General features: G+C 38.2%; 1 pseudogene; it reads left to right on the top strand.

The window, feature by feature from the left end:
* The first annotated feature begins 12,703 nt into the window (after positions 1–12,703).
* Positions 12,704–22,104, top strand: part of LOC109556798 (radial spoke head protein 9 homolog pseudogene) — a 54,894-nt pseudogene continuing 45,493 nt past the window's right edge.

Here is a 22,104-nt window from a genome sequence, read left to right as displayed (position 1 = left end):
AATGTTCTAGACAATCTTCAGAGTTCATGGAGCTTTATTAAACATTGTGTGATGCTGATAAATCTCCCTTAATATTGTCAAAAATAGTCCCTAACAGAAACAATAATAGAGACTCGATTGTAAGACTTAAATTACTATGGGCAGAATTAGGTGAAAGAAGTAGATTTTTGAAAAGTTTCATCATCTTTGAAATGATTTGGCATTCATAAGAGAGAGAGAGAGATGATACATATATGAACAATCTCTCCAAACACACTAAAGCCATTGTATCTACTTAGACTTAGTGAATGAGAAATTATTACGGGGGTGGGAAACTCTTGCACACATCAGAAATACTTAATACATTTAAAAGAAAATCGTTGTTGAATGTAATCCCTCTCTTACTGTGCCTAATGGTTTGTCTTTCTTGCACTTTTCTGAACTTTAGGTCAATTATTTTAAGAAAGAAATGACTAAGCACTTTGACATTGATTTTACAGTTGTTTTTTTCCTAATACACGAGTGGCTAAAAATTAGTCTCTGTTTAAAAGTGGTGTTGGTTCCTCTTACCTCACAGATGGGCCACTGTATTATAGAAAGTTGGGGGTGAGAGAGGGATAGAAAAGTTTATTTTCATAGTCAGTCTAGCTCACACTTACCCCACAGTGATGACTGGATATTTTTCTGCACGTTATGAAATAACATACAGAACTTGAGAGGAATCTAAATTTAACACAAATCCATGATGAAAGAAAATCTTTATATGAAAAGTTTGGTCTGTTAGAGTGCTGAAGGAGTCAACTCAGAGATGATAGACCCATGCTGTTTAAAAGAAAAGTAAAATCAAATCTAAATGAACCCCAATCCAGCAAGGACAATTGCCTTGTACAATCATGTCCATCTGTGTTAAAAATATCCTGTGGTTAGCTATGCTCACTGAAACTATCATGGTTCTGCTAACAGAAAACTATCATGGTTCTTTTTCATAATTATCCAAAGATAACAAGAGAGGAAAAGAGAACAGAATGATTCAGAGTAAAACCTTAAATATCTGTTGGACCTTTGTCAAGATACTTTACTCTCTGTATCTTTTTTCTTCTTAATTGAATGGATTTGGCATTTACTAAGCTCCTGTGTCAGCAGAAATTACACAAGACTTTTCCGCAAAGTGTTGCAGGACAACATCAACATCTCTACCAATAGAAGTTGAAGATGGTATCTTAAACATTTTAGTGAACTACATACCATTGCCAAAGGAAGTTACGACATCAAGAATATATCCCAATGATGTTTCACTGTATATGGTGTCCCAACTATCATTCGAGTAGTAATTGTCTTGGCTGTTCCTAATTAATTCACACTGGCTGTTCCTAATAAAATAAGGTGGCTGAAGGTAAGGATTTTAGCTTATCTATAGGGATTATTTACTCTTTAAAATCTACACATAGCAATTTCATGAACTTTAAAATTTAATTTTGGTAGTAAAATGAGAATATGTAAATAATTTTCCTTTGATGCTTATTACTTCTTAATATAAATAATAAAACTGACCACATATATCGGTGCACTTTCCAAAATAAGTGAATCCTTTTCTTCACCTCAATGATGTCTACATAGAGTCATCCATCCCAATGGCATTTGTCAATATTTTTTATTTAAAATGAATATTATTTCCAGATAACCATGTGTAATCTGTTTCATGCCTCTGCCATATGTACCAATTCATTTAATTCTGAAATCAAATGCATGTGCTTCAAAAATCTGAAGACTCATACAAAACATATTTCTGAATTATAAACAATATTTTTGTTATTTTTATATGACAGTCTTATACATTTTCTTGTTGCCAAAATGAATGCCAAATATAAGATTTAAGGCTGGTGAATATGGTTAAATGTTGAAATAGATCTGATTTATTAAACATCTGTGATGAATAACTTCAACTTAATTTGTTTTGCAGATCTCAGCGTTTAATAATCCTCCCAATATTATATGTTCTGCCAGTATTAGTATGGTCAAATTATTACACATTCAAATGCTGGACAAACAATAGATCTTAGTTCAAAATTCCACAATCTAATCTATAAGTCTGGAAAATCATATATGAATTTAAATGATTGCAAAACAAGCAGGATTTACTATGAAGGAATACTTTTGAAAGCAAAATACTACTGTCACTAAAATACAAACATTTTTATTAAAAATACTTAATGCTTGTTGTTGTTGTTAGTCTTCATAACATCTTCATGAGGTAAGAATGTATCAATTTCCATAGTTATAAAGTGCTGCACATAAAATAAAGACGATATATAAATTATTTAAACAAAGGAAAACATATGCTAGAAAAGAACATTAACTTTGTTCTTTCTATTTCAAGACTTTTGGAGTTTAACTGTCAGGCTTTTATGCCAGCTCATGGTGTCATTCAAGTTATCTCTCAAAAAATGTGTATAACAAAATTCATTTATTCCATACTCAATGCAATTTCAAAATATATTTGCTCTTAAAAGTCAAATATAGATAGCAATTCTGTAAATGAAGGCTACTCTCATGGGAGTTTGAATCCTCACTCTGCGACTTGCTACGCATGTAACTGATTGTCAGTCACACACCATTCTGAATCTTTGTTTCTAAATGTGTAACATATATTTAGCATCTACAGGCTTGCTATAATGAATTTTTGAGATACTCTGGTGACTGGTAGTGAGTAGTCCTCAGTAAAAAGCTATGTTTGAGCCTTCCTTGGTGGCACAGTGGTGAAGAGTCCACTTGCCAATGCTGGAGAGATGGGTTCAATCCCTGGTCCGGGAAGATCCCACATGTCACTAGGCCCGTGCACCACAGCTATTAAGCTTGTCTTCTAGAGCCCAGAAGTTGAAACTACTGAGTTCACATGCCACAACTATTGCTTCTTCACCAGCATACAAGTTTCTCAGGAGACAGGTAAGGTGGTCTAAAAATCACTTTTAACACCAGTATAAAAGTTAAAAAACAAAATGGTTAAGAATAACTAGCAACAAGAACTAGTTAATGAATACACAATATAAAAATATGTAAGTAGTGACATCAATAACATAAAGTATGTTTGGGAAATAAAAATGAGTTTTATAGGTTCCCTGGTGACTGAGACAGTTAAGAATCTGCCTGCAATACAGGAGACACAGATGTGATTCCTGAGTTGGGAAGATCCCCTGGAGGAGGAAATGGCAACCCACTCTAGTATTCTTGCCTGGAGAATTCCGTGGACAGAAGAGCCTGGTGGGCTACAGCCTATGGAACCGCAAAGAGTTGGACACAACTGAGCGAGTAACTAACTTAGCTTAAAGTTGGGTTGATATAGGTTTAAAAGAAACGCTATTCTAAATATAAGATGATTTATGTAACTCATGTAATATCATGACTTAAAACAACAACAAAAATATATATTTGAATTTCATCTCCATTGCTGGCACAGGACTCCTAAATCCCTTTATCACAAGAGACAAAGATCATTATATAATGCTAATAGAGTCATTTCATTAAGAAAATACAACAGTTACAGATGGCTCAAACAGTAAAGCGTCTGTCTACAATGCAGGAGACCTGGGTTCGATCCCTGGGTAGGGAAGAATCCCTGGAGAAGGAAATGGCAACCCCTCCAGTACTCTTGCCTAGAAAATCCCACGGACGGAGGAGCCTAGTGTCCATAGGGTCGCAAAGAGTCGGACACAACTGAGCAACTTCACTTTCACATGCACTCAGCATCGGAGCACCTAAATATATGACTGGTTGGATCTCCTTTCTGTCCAAGGGACCCTCAAGGGTCTTCTCCAGTACCACAATGCAAAAGCATCAATTCTTTGGCACTCAACCTTCTTTGTCAATGTATAGTAACACAACTGATTTTGTGTTTGATCAAAGCAGTCAGTCCTAAAGGAAATCAACCCTTAATATTCACTGGAAGTACTGACGCTAAAGCTGAAGCTCCAGTACTTTGGCCACCTGATACAAAGATCCAACTCATTGGAAAAGACCCTGATGCTGGGAAAAATTAAAGGCAAGAGGAGAAGAGGGTGACGAGGATGAGATGGTTGGATGGCATCATCAGCTCGATGGACATTTGAGCAAACTCTGGGAGACAGTGAAAGACAGGGAAGCCTGGCATGCTGTCGTCCATGTGGTCACAAAAAGTCAGACGCAACTGAGTGATTAAACAACAACAATGAACCATCAGAAAGGAAATTAATAAAACAATCTTATTTATAATAGCATAAAAATAATCAAATTCTTAGGAATAAACTTGACCAAGAAGACAAAATATTTATACACTGAAAACTACAATACGTTGATGAGAGAAATTTTAAAAGACACAAATAATGAAAAGGTATCCACATGCAAAACTGTTAAGATGTCCATACTATCCAAAACAATCTACAGATTTTTGGAGTTTTTCAGATTTTTACAGATATTGGAATTTTTTCAAATTCCAATAGCACTTTAACATAAATAGAAAAAAAACAAACCTAAAATTCATATAGAACAGCAAAAGACCCAAAAAAACTAAAGTGATCTTGAAAAAGAACAAAATTTGAGGCAATATATGCTTCCTGTTTTCAAAACATATTATGAATGTTTTATGTAATTAAAATAATACTGTACTGACATAAAGACAAACACATAGACCAATGATAGAGAGCTCAGAAATAAATGGGTGCATATGTGGAAAACTCTTCTTCCACAAGAATGCATAGAATATACAAGAAAAGGATAATCTCTTTAACAAATGTTCTTGGGAAACTATATCCCCATGCAAAATCAGCTCAAAATAGAGTATGAAAATTTAAATGTAAAAGATGAAACTATAAAACTTCTAGAAGAAAATGTATGGGAAAACTGCATGACATTGATTTTTTACAATGATTTCATGGATATAACACTTAAAGTACAGGCATCAAAAGCAAAAGTAGACAATGGAACTAAGTTACTAAAAAAGACTTCTGCACAACCAAGGACACAGTCAAGAGAATTTTAGTGTAAGCCCTGACAATTGAATTTTCTTTGCTTTAATGAAAATGCCTGACTTCAGCTTTGATTGCAGAGGCATCCACTTCAAAGAGGTACTTCTATGACAGTTATATTGAATAAACACATTTCCAGCCACACAACTAGTTAAAAAGCCAGGCTGAACACCATGTAAGGCCTTTTTCTTTTCCCCCCAATATACTGTTTGGTTTAGATAACTAGCCATTTGGGCTATTTTTCTTTTTTCGTCCTGCACTTTGAATTCTCATTCTTATATTTTAAATTTATCAATAGTAATCCCATGAAACCCTAGGCCCCCACTCTTGACTGCAAACAGAAGCAGAATCTCGAGTTTATGCATTCTCTCTCCCTTTCTCTCTACCTGTGACCTTGCTGTGTGGCCCAAAGTGTGGCACGTAATTTCCAGAACTTGTAAGTAATAAACGTTTTTTTCCCCAAATTTCCTTAAGGTTATTCCTGAGGGTGTGTTGGATTCATGCTAAGAATCACCAGGGCCTACAAAGCAGGAAGAAATATTTTCAAATTGTATGTCTGAAAAGAAATTGATTTCCAGTGCATATATGGAACTCCTACAACTCAATGGCAAAAAACACAAATATCTTGATTTAAAACTTGACAAAGGCCTTGAATGGACATTTCCTCAAAGAATATATACAATAGCCAGCGGGTATATCAAAAGGTGCTCAACATCACTAATAAACTGTTGTTCAGTCACTACATAGTGCCCAACTCTTTGCAATTCTGTGAACTGTGGCACCCCAGGCTTCTCTATCCATCACTATCTCCCAGAGCTTGCTTAAACTCATGTCCATTGAATCAGTGATACCATCCAACCATCTCATCCTTGTTGTCCCCTTTTCCTCTTGCCCTCAATTTTTCCCAGCATCAGGGTCTTTTCCAATGAGCTCTTCATATCAGGTGGACAAAGTGTTGCAGCTTGAGCTTCATCATCAGTCCTTCCAATGAATATTCAGGATTTATTTCCTTTAGGATTGACTGGTTTGATCTCCTTGAAGTCTACGGGACTCTCAAGATCTTCTCCAGCACTACAGTTCCAAAACATCAATTCTTCAGTGCTCAGCTTTCTTTATGGTCCAACTCTCAAATCCACACACGACCACCGGAAAAATCCTACCTTTGACTAGACAGACCTTTGTCGGCAAAGTGATGTCTCTGCTTTTTTAAAACACTGTCTAGGTTTGACATAGCTGTTCTCCCAAGGAGCAAGTATCTTTTAATTTCGTGGTTGCAGTCACCATCTGCATTGATTTTAGAGCCCAACAAAATGAAATATGACACTGTTTCCACATTTCCCCCAGCTATTTGCCATGAAGTGATATGACTAGATACTATGATCATAGTTTTTTGAATATTGAGTTTTAAGTCAAGTTTTCACTCTCCTCTTTCACTTTCATCAACAGGCTCTTTTTAGTTCCTTTTCACTTTCTGCCATTAAAGTGGTATTATCTACATATCTGTGGTTACTGATATTTCTGTAACCACATGCTGGTGAGAATGTAAAATGTTTTGGCCACTATAGAAAATAGTATGGAGTTTCCTCAAAAGATTAAAAATAAAACTACCATATGATCTAGCAATGTTTCTTCTTAGTATATATCTGAAGGACTTCAAATCAATATTTCAAAAAAGATCCCTGCACTCTCATTTTTATTGCAACATTACTCACAATAGCTCAGATGTAGAAACAACTCAAATGTCCATTGACAGATGAATGAAGAAAATGTGATGTATACATACAGCAGAATATAATTCAGTATTTTAAAGAAAAGGAAAGAAACCCTATATTTGGACAACATTAGTGAATCTAAAAGACATTATGGCAAGTGAAAGAAGTCATAGGACAAATACTGCATGATTCTACTTATATGAGGTAGCTGAAATGATCAAACTGTAGAAGCAGAGAACAGGGGGATGCTTGACAGGAACTGAAGTGACAGGGCAATGGGGATAACATTATACTTATATGAGACAAATAAGTTCCAGAGATCTCCTGGATAACCTACTGCCTTTAGTGCACATCATTCTGTGCATCTAAAAACTTGTTAAGAGGGTAGATCTCATGTTGTATTCTTACCACAAAAACAAAAATAAAAAAAGAGGACACAAGAATTATTTTGGAAGTTATGGATATATTAAATATGTGAAATTTTTCTATATTAATTATACCTCCAATAAAGCTGGAAAAATACCATAAGAAGGAAATTGATCATTAAATAATAAAATCAGATTTACTCCGCATTTAATTTAGCTCAACCTCTTTTTTAAATTTAATTTTTACATATTTAATATGTAATACATAAATGGATATAAGATTTGTATATGTATAGTGTTTACATATGCATATATACTAATATGGCTCAGCAAAGTTCAATTTCTAAGGCAGTTATTCAGCTGAACACTCTCCACAACTTGGAAAGTGTCTCCGTCCTAAAGTTACCTATGTTATACACTATAGTATCTTCTACAACCCATCTCTTGAGCAGCTTGAATGTATCTTCTTTACATAAGTTTCAGAAAGAGCTCCTCCGAGATTTTAACCACTATGTTTTATTAGGGAAAACTACTGTGCTGCAGTTGGTCTTTTTAGGTTGTAACTCATATTTTTCTTTATTTATTACCCATTTTCTAGATTAGATGGTTTACCTGGTGTTGTAATCCACACTCATCCCTATGGGTTCTAACCCATTAGTATCATGACTGTCTTAGGCATGGTTGATATGCTTATCTATTTATAGCAAAGACAGAGCAAAAAGGAGCCAAGAGTCTGCTGTAGATCAGTTCAGTTCAGTTCAGTCACTCAGTCGTGTCCGACTCATTGTGACCCCATGAACTGCAGCACGCCAGGCCTCCCTGTCCATCACCAACTCCAGACTTTAACCAAACTCATGTCCATTGAGTCGGTGATGCAATCTAACCAACTCATCCTCTGCCATCCCCTTCTCCTGCCCTCAATCTTTCCCAGCATCAGGGTCTTTTCCAATGAGTCAGCTCTTTACATCAGGTGGCCAAAGTACTAGAGTTTCAGCTTCAACATCAGTCCTTCCGATGAACACCCAGGACTGATCTCCTTTAGGATGGACTGGTTGGATCTCCTTGCAGTCCAAGGGACTCTCAAGAGTCTTCTCCAACGCCACAGTTCAAGAGCATCAATTCTTCTGTGCTCAGCTTTCTTTATAGTCCAACTCTCACATCCATACATGACCACTGGAAAAACCATAGCCTTGATTAGATGGACCTTTGTTGACAAAGTAACATCTCTGCTTTTTAATATGCTCTGTAGGTTAGTCATAGCTTTTCTTCCAGGGAGGAAGTGTCTTTAATTTCTTGGCTGCAGTCACCATCTGCAGTGATTTTGGAGTCCCCCAAAATAAATTCTGCCATTGTTTCCACTGTTTCTCCATCTATTTGCCATGAAGTCATGGGACTGAACGCCATGATCTTTGTTTTCTGAATGTTGAGCATTAAGCCAAACTTTTCACTTTCCTCTTTCACTTTCATCAAGAAGCTCTTTAGTTCTTCTTCATTTTCTGCCATAAGGGTGGTGTCATCTGCATATCTGAGGTTATTGATATTTCTCCCGGCAGTCTTGATTCCAGCTTCTGCTTCATCCAGCCCAGTGTTTCTCATGATGTACTCTGCATATAAGTTAAATAAGCAGGGTGACAATATACAGCCTTGACATACTCCTTTTCCTATTTGGAACCAGTCTGTTGTTCCATGTCCAGTTCTAACTGTTGCTTCCTGCATACAGATTTCTCAAGAGTGTAATCACTCACCTAGAGCCAGACATCCTGGATTCCAAAGTCAAGTGGGCCTAGGAAGCATCACTACAAACAAAGCTGGTGGAGGTGATGGAATTCCAGTTGAGCTATTTCAAATCCTGAAAGATGATGCTGTGAAAGTGCTGCACTCAATATGCCAGCACATTTGGAAAACTCAGCAGTGGCCACAGGACTGGAAAAGGTCATTTTTCATTCCAATCCCTAAGAAAGGCAATGCCAAAGAATGCTCAAACTACTGCACAATTGCACTCATCTCACATGCTAGTAAAGTAATGCTCAAAATTCTCCAAGCCAGGCTTCAACAATATGTGCACCACGAATTTCCAGATTTTCAAGCTGGTTTTAGAAAAGGCAGTGGAACCAGAGACCAAATTGCCAACATCCACTGGATAATCGAAAAAGCAAGAGAGTTCCAGAAAAACATCTATTTCTGCTTTATTGACTATGCCAAAGCCTTTGACTGTGTAGACCACTATAAACTGTGGAAAATTCTGAAAGAGATGGGAGTACCAGACCATCTGACCTGCCTCTTGAGAAATCTGTATGCAGGTCAGGAAGCAACAGTTAGAACTGGACATGGAACAACAGACTGGTTCCAAATAGGAAAAGGAGTATGTCAAGGGTGTATATTGTCACCATGCTTAGTAGATCACCTGATGCCAAATGTATTCCCTTCCCCATTTCATAGCAGCAATGCAACCTTAACAAGCAGAATCAATTTACCTCCGACAAAGTGGTAACCCTTTTCTTGACTCTGGTATCTTAGAAGGAAGAGACAGAAGTGACAGGGAAGCAGCTGTAGTTTAGTTTATGGGACTTTTGCTGTGACCCTTGTTGGAAGCAGTGCCTATCTGGGAACTAGGGTGTCTAATCCCAGGGTTCAGGGCCAGGAAGCACAAATTCCCCAGGTTGGTTCCTATATGGTAAGTGGTAACTGGAATGTAATGGTAAGTGGAACTACTTCTACTTTTGCCCTTAGTTTCCATTCCATACCCAAGTATTCTATCTACTGGTGACACAGAATTATATACTAGTTGTTGACTTAGTGTGTATAATGTATTCTTAAAGATGATGATTAATCCATACAAAGTAGCATCTCTAAGTTGGTGCCTTGGTCATTATCTTCAAAAAACTATCTATCCCATCACTCTCTCAAGCCAGCAACTTCTGAGTAATGCAACATGATATAACTCATGTATCCCATTAACATGCATTCATTGCTAAACTTCCTTTGCTGATTGAAAGTGAATTTCTTGGTCTGATGTAATGTTATATACACTCTGCTGGCAGATCAAGCATTGCATCAACTGGTCACGGCCATGTAGGTAAGAAAGAGATAATATACCTATGGTCATGATTTAATACAATCACGATAAATCATTGCCACTCCCAGAGTGAAATGGGTACAATATTAGCTTGATAGATGGGGAAACAGTGGAAACAGTGTCAGACTTTATTTTTCTGGGCTCCAAAATCACTACAGATGGTGACTGCAGCCATGAAATTAAAAGACACTTACTCCTTGGAAGGAAAGTTATGACCAACCTAGATAGCATATTCAAAAGCAGAGACATTACTTTGCCAACAAAGGTTCGTCTAGTCAAGGCTATGGTTTTTCCTGTGGTCATGTATGGATGTGAGAGTTGGACTGTGAAGAAGGCTGAGCGCCGAAGAATTGATGCTTTTGAACTGTGGTGTTGGCGAAGACTCTTGAGAGTCCCTTGGACTGCAAGGAGATCCAACCAGTCCATTCTGAAGGAGATCAGTCCTGGGATTTCTTTGGAAGGAATGATGCTAAAGCTGAAACTCCAGTACTTTGGCCACCTCATGTAAAGAGTTGACTCATTGGAAAAGACTCTGATGCTGGGAGGGATTGGGGGCAGGAGGAAAAGGGGAGGCCAGAGGATGAGATGGCTGGATGGCATTACTGACTCGATGGACGTGAGTCTGAGTGAACTCCGGGAGTTGGTGAGGGACAGGGAGGCCTGGTGTGCTGCGATTCATGGGGTCGCAAAGAGTCGGACACGACTGAGTGACTGATCTGATCTGATCTGATCTGAAGTGAGCTTGGAGGCTCAACATTGACCATGCTTTTTGTTGTGGGTCTGTGTGGGCTTCCCTGGTGGCACAGATGGTAAAACATCTGTCTAAGGCAGGAGACCTGGGTTCAGTCCCTGGCTAGGGAAGATCCCCTGGGGAATGAAATGGCAACCCACTTCAGTACTTTTGCCTAGAAAACTCCATAGATGGAGGAGCCTGGTAGGCTACAGTCCATGGGGTCGCAAAGAGTCGGACATGACTGAACAACTTCACTGGTTGCAACTTCACTGGTGCATGGGTTGGAAAGGAATTTCCAGACATGAGACAGAATGAGAGGAGAATAATGTTTATTAGACTGAGAGACACTGTTAGAACAGCAGGCCAGCTGCAGAGAGCCAAACCCTTTCACAGGCTAGCAATCAATATTTATAGCCTCAAGACAGAGAAAATTTCTATTGGAATGCTGGCATTTGGTGATTGATTAGGATGCTGTAGGGTAATATATTAGGTATTTGACCTAGTATGGAGGTCAGAGAACTGGCCAGCTTAGATCTGGAGGCTCATGGTAACAATTGCTGTGGGGCTTAGTCAGTGCCAGAGATTTTTATCCTATGACCTTGGTATAGTGCTCCAGAATTTTGATTGGATATCATCAGTGGCAATTATTTTATCTGCACTTGTGGTATAAGAGCTATTATAATAGGAAAAAGTGAAGTCAAAGGCTCTAAAACTAACCCTCTCCCAATCAAGATTGTAAAATAAAAACATTATATCACAGCAACAGAAGTGATGTGGTGGCAGATTTTTGAGCCATCCTTAAAGACGTGAAGGAGTAATCAGATCCTGGAGGAGGGTATAAATTTGCCCATTCCTACAGCTCCTCTTTCAGATGTGACATTTTTATGACAGCAAATTAACATGGTCTCAGGTATATGGTATGCACTCTTTGATCTGATGAACCATTCTTTCCATCCCTATCAGGAAAGAGGATTAGACACTTCAAATTTATTTGGGACAGAAAGTAGTATGTATTTATGGCCTAGCTCCAGGATATGATAACTCTCCTGCCTTCTGTCATAATATAGTCAGAGAATATTTTACCATCTGGCCATTCTGCAGAATATCATCCTCGTCCTCTATATTGATGACATCATGTTAAACTGAGTGACCACAGTGTGTTACGCATGCTGGAGGCCATAGAAAGTCGCCTATGCTACAGAAGATAGAAGATAAAACATATGAAGATTCAGGATCTGTCCTTTCAGTGAAGATTTTTGAGATCCAGTTGGCTGTTGCATGTCTAGACAAGTTATTCAAAGTAAAGCATATATATAAAATTATATGTGTATGGTACCATATACCTTCCACCATTAAAAAAAGAAGGATGACATTTGGTAGAAGACCTCTTAAAGTTTCAGAGGTAGCATATTTCATACTCATAAATGTTACTCTGCTCTGCTCCCTGGATGATACAAAAGACTGCTAGTTTTGGATAGGGTGGAGAATAGGAAAGGCATCTTCAGTAGATCCAGGCTGTATAGCAAGCAGCACAAGTGCCCTGGAGTCCTTATGGTTTTAGAATATCAGTAGTGGAAAAAAAATGCTGTGTGTGAGTTTTACAGAAAGCCTCAGTTGAAGAATTTGGAGCTACTTGAATAGGAATGAAGTTTAAAGAATTTCGCACTATATGTTACTGTGCCCAAGAGAGCATTCACAATGAAAGGAGCACCAAATTAGAGAAAATGACCAGTTGGCAAAAGCCAACATCTATGATTGGCTATCCAAGTGTTGGCACAAGGAGTACAATAATGGAAGGGCTATGACGACAGAAATGGAGGCCATGCATAGGTCCAGTTAACATGGGTCAGCTGGAGCTGGACGAGGAACCAGTACCTGAGGATGACAGAGCAGCTGATGCAGAAGATCTGGCGAAGAAGCCAAATGACCACTGCCAGAGTCAGCAGCTGGGCTGTGATGAATGTCCAAGAGCTGGACATTCCTGGAGCCTGAAGACCCAGACATCAAAACCTGAACCTGCCCTTACTTCTTATATGAAAATAAAGCAGAAAAAAATGCAGATAAAATTACCATCACTGATGACATACAATCAAAGTCTGGTCAAAGTTGAGCATCCAATACAAAATTATCTTTCAAGGAAACTAACCAGCCATTTTGTGACAAGTTGATTACATTGTACTCTTTCACTATGGAAATTCCTGATTGTACAAGATCCTACAGTCATTTCAAAGAGGGTATCATCTCTTTCCTTTTTTAGCAGGGCCAGTGCTTCCTGACTGGGTCATTAAGAGTTATGCTGTGGTGCACAGCAGTGTGCATGTTTCTTTAAAGAAGAGATCTCTGAATCATCTTCCAGAAAAGAGGTGTGATAAAGCAGAATATAATAGAGTGAGAAAATTCTGCACACCCAAAGGATTCAGAGGAATCTGAAGATTCAAAATTTTCTGAAACATTGAGTCAGAAATACTCATCTGATACCACCAAACCTCACATTTCTCTAATCAGGGCTCAGGGTGGTGTGCCAGACTTTCCCAGGTTGAGCATTCAACCTCCTCTAGAAATCAATTACAATTATGTACTGGACCTGATGCTCAGTTTTTTCTGCAATACACTTGAAAAATAAAAGAACTTCGTTGACTGCTGAAGGGGCTTCTTGGATTTTGTACATGGATGTTCAGTTTAGTTCAGTTCAGTTCAGTAGCTCAGTCATGTCTGACTCTGTGACCCCATGGACTGCAGCAAGCCAGGCTTCCCTGTCCATCACCAGCTCCTGGAGCTTGCTCAAACTCATGTCCATTGAATCAGTGATGCCATCCAACCATCTCATCCTCTTTTGCCCCTTTCTTCTCCTGCCTTCAGTCTTTCCCAGCATCAGGGTCTTTTCCAGTGAGTCAGTTCTTCACATCAGGTGGCCAAAGTATTAGAGCTTCAGCTTCAGCATCAGTTCTTCCAATGAATATTCAGGACTGATTTCTTTTAGAATTGACTGGTTTGATCTCCTTGCAGTCCAAAGGACTCTCAAGAGTCTCCTCCAACACCACAGCTCAAAAGCATAAATTCAGATGTTCAGTCATTTCAGTCACTTAGTCATGTCCAACTCTTTGCAACCCCATGGAATGCAGAATGCCAGGCTTCCCTGTCCATCACCAACTCCTGGAGTTTACACAAACTTATGTCCATTGAGTTGGTGATGCCATACAACCACCTCATCCTTTGTTGTCCCCTTCTCCTCCCTCCCTCAGTCTTTCCCAGCATCAGAGTCTTTTCAAATGAGTCAGCTCTTTGCACCAGGTGGCCAAAGTATTGGAGTTTCAGCTTCAACATCAGTCCTTCCAATGAATATTGAGGACTGTTTCCCTTTCGGATGGACTGGGTGGATCTCCTTGCAGTCCAAGGGACTCTCAAGAGTTTTCTCCAACAATGCAATTCAAAAGTTGGTGACTAATCATCTCATGCTTAAAATTTCCTTTTATTTCTCTCATATGTCAATTACCTCCAGCAGCAGTCATCCAGTTTCATAGTTTTTCTTTCCCTTGAACTTCTGATATGCCTGAGATATTGCATCTGCTAGGGGGAATGTATTATATTAATTATTACTATTATATTCCTATTATTATCATTATTTTAGAAATTTTAGAGGCAAAATTTAAAAATCAGGTCTCAAGTGATAGCATTTCTTATAACATGTTGGCATTTATTTTTCCAGCTCCCATGAAAACATTAACTTATTATAGCTTCCCCAAATGTACATATCATAACCCTTTTTGGAGAATCATAAAACCATTCATTGATAATTCAGATTCAGATTCAGACTTGAGCTATGCAAAAATATTTTATATTGAGAAATGTTACAAGTTTCTAAATGTTCGTTTCTCTGTGGCTTTTTTCTATATATAAGAACATGAAAGCCTGAACGAACTTCAAGGTGGCAGGCAGAGAATCTGTGTGGGAGTGTTCATAAAGGAACCCAGATTTCCTGCTTTCTGCCTACATGTTTCAATAACTGGTTTTCTTTGGTTTCCACTGTCTCTTTATAAGCATTAAATTTTGTTAAACAATACAAATTTTAAGTTAAGCACATTGAATCATTCTGACAATATTTGAAATTAAAGTCATTGGGTTTTAGTTCTGTAAATCTACACATTTATATTATTTTAAATAGAATGATTTTAAATGTGTGTAATGAACAAAATCAAATGACTTCCACTTATTACTGCATTGCCAATGAGGATAAATTGTATATAAAATGGCTAGATTTTCTGTTCATCTCTATTCATTTTTAGTGAAGTTTCAGGCATTATCAAAAGTTTTTCAACATTTATTGAATATTTACAGTATTTTTGGCACTGTTTTATATACTTGACAAAAAATAACTCATTTTCCTAACACTTTTATAAGGTATATACTATAAAGTCCCCATTTTTCAGATAAAGAAAAGGACAGAGAAATTAAAGAATTTGCTTGAGTCATGTAGCTTGAACTAGGAATATTGTTCCTTCATCTGTGCAAAAAAAGGGCTGGCTGATTCGTATCTTGGAGTTTCTGCTCAAATGTCACTTCCTCAAAATGACATTTCCTACAATATACTTCACAGAAATTATAATCAGGAATTATCATCCACTTATGTGTTGACTAATCTATTTTTGATATTGTCAATCAGATTGCAAGCTTCATGAAGGAATAAAGTTTACCTGTCTGCTGCTGTGTCATGAATGTCTATCACTGAGTAAGGAACTCATTAAATATTTCACAAGTGAATGAATAAACACTTCTTTGAAATAGCACATGAAGTACATCTCCATCATACTTCTTCAATTAAAACAACTCTTCTCTACTTTCAGATAAATTTCAGGATCATTTTGTTTAAGTTTGATCAAAATTGTTGTAAATATTTAAATTAACTTAGCATGTATGAAGTTTTTTGAAAAATTCATTTTTTACAATCCAAGAGTATAGTATATATTTAACTTAGGTTTTATTTTTCCTGACTTTCAGGTATTGTTTTGTTATCTTTATAGAGCCCTCTCCTATTTATCAATGTATCAATAAACCCTTGGGGTTTATTGTTGCCATGGTCTAATAGTAAGAAAAGTCCTAGTAACATGCTAGTAGTACTAGTACTGCACCAGCTCTTGGTGACAGTGCTAAGAGAAGAAGTGGGAGTCGAAGGAGAGTAGGAAGAATAAGAATAACTGTCCTAAGCAAATTAGTGTAGGAGTGGTAGGAATTATTGCCATGTGAGTAAGGATTTCTCTCAATTCTTATTTTCCAATTACTATTGGTTAATGGAAGCTATTAACTTCTGTCAAACAGAACTGCTTTATGAATTCTAACATTTATTCATCTAGTTTCTTAGATTTTCTTAAGATATAAAATGCACAGCTTATTCTTATCTGGAAGATAGAAAAACTACCAGCAACATTAGATAAACAATAGTGGTGGTAAATGTTGGCAGGTTTGTGACACAGGCAGGAATGTGACACATTAAGGGGAAAATGCACATAATCTGTGTATCTCTTATGGAAAAATAAGCCTAGATTTTCCAATTAGGAACACAAGTTCAGTTCAGTTCAGTCGCTCAGTCGTGTCCGACTCTTTGCAACCCCATGAATCGCAGCACGCCAGGCCTCCCTGTCCATCACCAACTCCTGGAGTTCACCCAGACTCATGTCCATCGAGTCAGTGATGCCATCCAGCCATCTCATCCTCTGTGGTCCCCTTCTCCTCCTGCCCTCAATCCCTCCCAGCATCAGGGTCTTTTCCAGTGAGTCAACTCTTCACATGAGGTGGCCAAAGTACTGGAGTTTCAGCTTTAGCATCATTCCTTCCAAAGAAATCCCAGGGCTGATCTTCAGAATGGACTGGTTGGATCTCCTTGCAGTCCAAGGGACTCTCAAGAGTCTTCTCCAACACCACAGTTCAAAAGCATCAATTCTTCAGCGCTCAGCCTTCTTCACAGTCCAACTCTCACATCCATACATGACCACTGGGAAAACCATAGCCGTGACTAGACGAACCTTTGTTGGCAAAGTAATGTCTCTGCTTTTGAATATGCTATCTAGGTTGGTCATAACTTTCCTTCCAAGGAGCAAGTGTCTTTTAATTTCATGGCTGCAATCACCATCTGTAGTAATTTTGGAGCCCAGAAAAATAAAGTCTGACACTGTTTCCACTGTTTCCCCATCTATTTCCCATGAAGTGGTGGGACCGGAAGCCATGATCTTCGTTTTCTGAATGTTGAGCTTGAAGCCAACTTTTTCACTCTCCTCTTTCACTTTCATCAAGAGGCTTTTTAGTTCCTCTTCACACTCTGCTAAAGGATGATGTCATCTGCATATCTGAGGTTACTGATATTTCTCCCGGCAATCTTGATTCCAGCTTGCGCTTCGTCCAGTCCAGCGTTTATCATGATGTACTCTGCATAGAAGTTAAATAAGCAGGGTGACGATATACAGCCTTGATGTACTCCTTTTCCTATTTGGAACCAGTCTGTTGTTCCATGTCCAGTTCTAACTGTTGCTTCCTGACCTGCATACCAATTTCTCAAGAGGCAGGTCAGGTGGTCTGGTATTCCCATCTCTTTCAGAATTTTCCACAGTTGATTGTGATCCACACAGTCAAAGGCTTTGGCATAGTCAATAAAGCAGAAATAGATGTTTTTCTGGAACTCTCTTGCTTTTTTCCGTGATCCAATGGATGTTGCCAATTTGATTTCTGGTTCCTCTGCCTTTTCTAAAACCAGCTTGAACATCAGGAAGTTCACGGTTCACATATTGCTGAAGCCTGGCTTGGAGAATTTTGAGCATTACTTTACTAGCTTGTAAGATGAGTGCAATTGTGCAGTAGTTTGAGCATTCTTTGGCATTGCCTTTCCTTGGGATTGGAATGAAAACTGACCTTTTCCAGTCCTGTGGCCACTGCTGAGTTTTCCAAATTTGCTGGCATATTGAGTTCAACATTTTCACAGCATCATCCTTCAGGATTTGAAACAGCTCAACTGGAATTCCATCACCTTCACTAGCTTTGTTCGTAGTGATGCTTTCTAAGGCCCACTTGACTTCACATTCCAGGATGTCTGGCTCTAGGTCAGTGATCACACCATCGTGATTATCTGGATCGTGAAGATCTTTTTTGTACAGTTCTTCTGTGTATTCTTGCCACCTCTTCTTAATATCTTCTGCTTCTGTTAGGTCCATACCATTTCTGTCCTTTATCGAGCCCATCTTTGCATGAAATGTTCCCTTGGTATCTCTGATTTTCTTGAAGAGATCTCTAATCTTTCCCATTCTGTTGTTTTCCTCTATTTCTTTGCATTGATCGCTGAAGAGGGCTTTCTTATCTCTTCTGGCTATTCTTTGGAACTCTGAATTCAGATGCTTATATCTTTCCTTTTCTCCTTTGCTTTTCACTTCTCTTCTTTTCACAGCTATTTGTAAGGCCTCCCCAGACAGCCATTTTACTTTTTTGCATTTCTTTTCCATGGGGATGGTCTTGATCCCTGTCTCCTGTACAATGTCACGAACCTCAGTCCATAGTTCATCAGGCACTCCATCTATCAGATCTAGGCCCTTAAATCTATTCCTCACTTCCACTGTATAATCATAAGGGATTTGATTTAGGTCATACCTGAATGGTCTAGTGGTTTTCCCTACTTTCTTCAATTTCAGTCTGAATTTGGCAATAAGGAGTTCATGGTCTGAGCCACAGTCAGCTCCTGGTCTTGTTTTTGCTGACTATATAGAGCTTCTCCATCTTTGGCTGCAAAGAATATAATCAATCTGATTTCAGTGTTGACCATCTGGTGATGTCCATGTATAGAGTCTTCTCTTGTGTTGTTGGAAGAGGGTGTTTGTTATGACCAGTGCATTTTCTTGGCAAAACTCTATTAGTCTTTGCCCTGCTTCATTCTGTATTCCAAGGTCAAATTTGCCTGTTACTCCAGGCTTTCTTGACTTCCTACTTTTGCATTCCAGTCCCCTATAATGAAAAGGACATCTTTTTTGGGTGTTAGTTCTAAAAGATCTTGTAGGTCTTCATAGAACCGTTCAACTTCAGCTTCTTCAGTGTTACTGGTTGGGGCATAGGCTTGGATTACTGTGATATTGAATGGTTTGCCTTGGAAACATCAGAGATCATTCTGTCGTTTTTGAGATTGCATCCAAGTACTGCATTTCGGACTCTTTGGTTGACCATGATGGCTACTCCATTTCTTCTGAGGGATTCCTGCCTGCAGTAGTAGATATAATGGTCATCTGAGTTAAACTCACCCATTCCAGTCCATTTCAGTTCGCTGATTCCTAGAATGTTGACATTCACTCTTGTTTGACCACTTCCAATTTGCCTTGATTCATGGTCCTGACATTCCAGGTTCCTAGGCAATATTGCTCTTTACAGCATCAGACCTTGCTTCTATCACCAGTCACATCCACAGCTGGGTATTCTTTTTGCTTTGAACACAAATTAGGTAACCAAAAAGCAAGTGATATATACTAATAATGAAGTAAGTGAAGAACAATTTTAAAAACACAAGGAAAATAATACCTTTTTTCTTAGGGCTTTATATACTAAATAAATATGTTATGACTAGATAGTCTGTTATTTTGTTTTCCCACAAATTTGAAGATATTTCTGAGGTGCAGAATAATAGTTGATCCCAAGTTTATTTCCCTGGAGAAGAGACAACTCTAACAATTGTCACAATGATTTTCTAGAGTTGAAGTTGCAAAACGCAGACATTGCAAACTTGGAGAAAGTTTCACACTATACAGAACATGGATAGATTTGGGGTACAATAAATCCACAAACATTAAGACCAATTTAGATATTTATAAGGAATATATAGGGAGAGTTGAGAGGAGAACTTTGACTAGCTAGAAAAAGGACTTCTTGAAAAATATTTAACAAGATCATTCAAATTGTGTGCCTAAATGAACACTGAAGTTAGGGAGAATGAAAATTTTATTTAAATACATAATATCAGTGTAAAGGATGCATGCATGCATGCATGCTAAGTCGTTTCAGTCGTGTCCGACTCTGTGCGACCCCATAGACGGCAGCCCACCAGGCTCCTCTGTTCCTGGGATTCTCCAGGCAAGAATACTGGAGTGGGTTGCCATTTCCTTCTCAATGCATGTATGCATGCTAAGTTGCTTCAGTTGTGTTCGACTCTGTGCAACCCCATAGACGGCAGCCCACCAGGCTCCTCTATTCCTGGGATTCTCCCGGCAAGAATACTGGGGTGGGTTGCCAAAGGATAGTATACTATAAAGATAATAAAAATAAAAAAGAATAGTCTGCAAAAGAGTTGAAAGTCTCCATAAGCAAGGTCATTGACACTTAGCTCATAATTTTGTATTTATAAGTTTCATTTTTCATATTATATTTCATTATTTCATACATAGTTTATCTGTAGATATTTCCATAATGAAATTCTGTTTACTTCAAAAAAAAGGAAGGAATATATAATCTTTTAAAAAACCTCTCATGAAGAAAGGATATGTTTAGCTTACATGTTCAGAGTAAAAATGTTGTTTTACTTATCTATGTATTAGAAAAGCATCAACAAAATCAACTCTTTTCTCTTTCTCTTAGACACACACACACAGAAATAGTGAGCATCATGAAAATTACAGATTTAAAAGATCAAGTTGTTCACATGAGATTATTTAAAGATTATAAAGATGATTATTTTCTCAAAGATAATGTCTACATTTTGGATAGTCTCAACAAAAGTGTTTGTGTTTTTTAAATCTGTCCATGGAATGTCTTTAGGTGTGATAATACTGAATATTGTAACATATGGAAAAAGAACAATTTGTGCCGCATTTCTTAGAAGTGAAAATGATCTTTCCACTGGAATAGCCAAGTACTGTCATTCCAAATTTTTGACAAGTTTCTTCAAAGACTTTTATAATAGAACAGAATCCAGGTACTCAGGAGACCTTTCTGCTGAAATGGACTGCAATATCAGCTTGTGTTTTCCATGCAGTCATATTGGCATTCAAATATATAGCTCAGAATATATCTAAAGTAATTTACTTAATGAGTGCATGTAATTTGTTTTTGTGGTTGTTGATTTGCTAAGTCATGTCCAACTCTTTGGGACCCTGTGGAATGTGTAGCCCCCCAGGCTCCTCTGTCCATGGGATTTCTCAGGCAAGAATTCTGCAGTGGGTTGCCATTTCCTTCTCCAGGGGATCTTCCCCACCCAGGGGATCAAACCCACGTCTCCTACATTGCAGGTGGATTCTTTGCCACTGAGCCACCAGGTAAGCCAATATGTACATCCATATCTATGTTCATGTCGTCCCACTATCATAAAGGCTCCCTGGTTGCAAGAACTGCACAGAAACCAAAAAGTGATTATAAGTGATTTTTGTTTTATTATGTGAAGTTTTTTCTATAATAAATAAATATTTATTTTGTTTTCAGTAAAAATGTAATTTTAAATGAGTTTTAGAATAACTGCAGGGGCAACTGAATAGGAATACTATCAAAGATCAAGTTTAGTTTTGAAAGGCAGGGCCCCCTGGACATAATTTAGATTGAAGGAGATTAGACACAGAATTAATTTAGTCTCCTTAATAAATCCACAGAAATGAAGCAGGAGGTCCTCCATGTCTGTCTGTTGGGTACAAAGTAGGGTTGGTGTTGACATCTGAAATAAGAATTTGTGGAGGACTCAGCAACATTATGGCAGGCAGATACTGGTTCCAGAACTTTAAAACAACAAGGATGTCTTTTGTGCACCTTTGATTTGCAAAACCCAGTATTCCATAGAACATAGCAGGCAAACAGATGGTCTCCAGTGCAGGAAAATAAGCTAGATAGGAGGAAAGTCACAGGCCTGAGAATACAAGAAACTTCAGAAGAGGTTAAGGCTGGATTGACTAGATTAAGTGTCCCACCCACCATTTACCCTATCCACTCCAAAGATACTGTACAGTGGTTTTAGCTTTCCACTGTACTTGCAAGGAAAAGGGTAGTACTTGTGTTTGTTTCTGATTGTGTGTGTGTGCTCAGTTGTAACTGACTCTTTGAAACCCCATGGACTGTAGGCCGCCAGGCTCTTCTGTCCATGGGATTTCCCAGGTAAGAATACTGGAGTGCGTTGCCATGTCCTCCTCCAGGGGATCTTCTTGACCCAGGATACAACCCACATCTCCTGAGTCTCCTGCATTGGTAAGTAGATCTTTACCACTGAGCAGTCTAGGAAGCCCTCAGGTCAAAATATATATCCAGG

This window comes from Bos indicus, chromosome 3 (assembly GCF_029378745.1).
Source record: "Bos indicus isolate NIAB-ARS_2022 breed Sahiwal x Tharparkar chromosome 3, NIAB-ARS_B.indTharparkar_mat_pri_1.0, whole genome shotgun sequence".
In the NCBI taxonomy this organism is placed as follows: domain Eukaryota; kingdom Metazoa; phylum Chordata; class Mammalia; order Artiodactyla; family Bovidae; genus Bos; species Bos indicus.
This window is presented reverse-complemented; position numbering and strand designations above follow the sequence as displayed.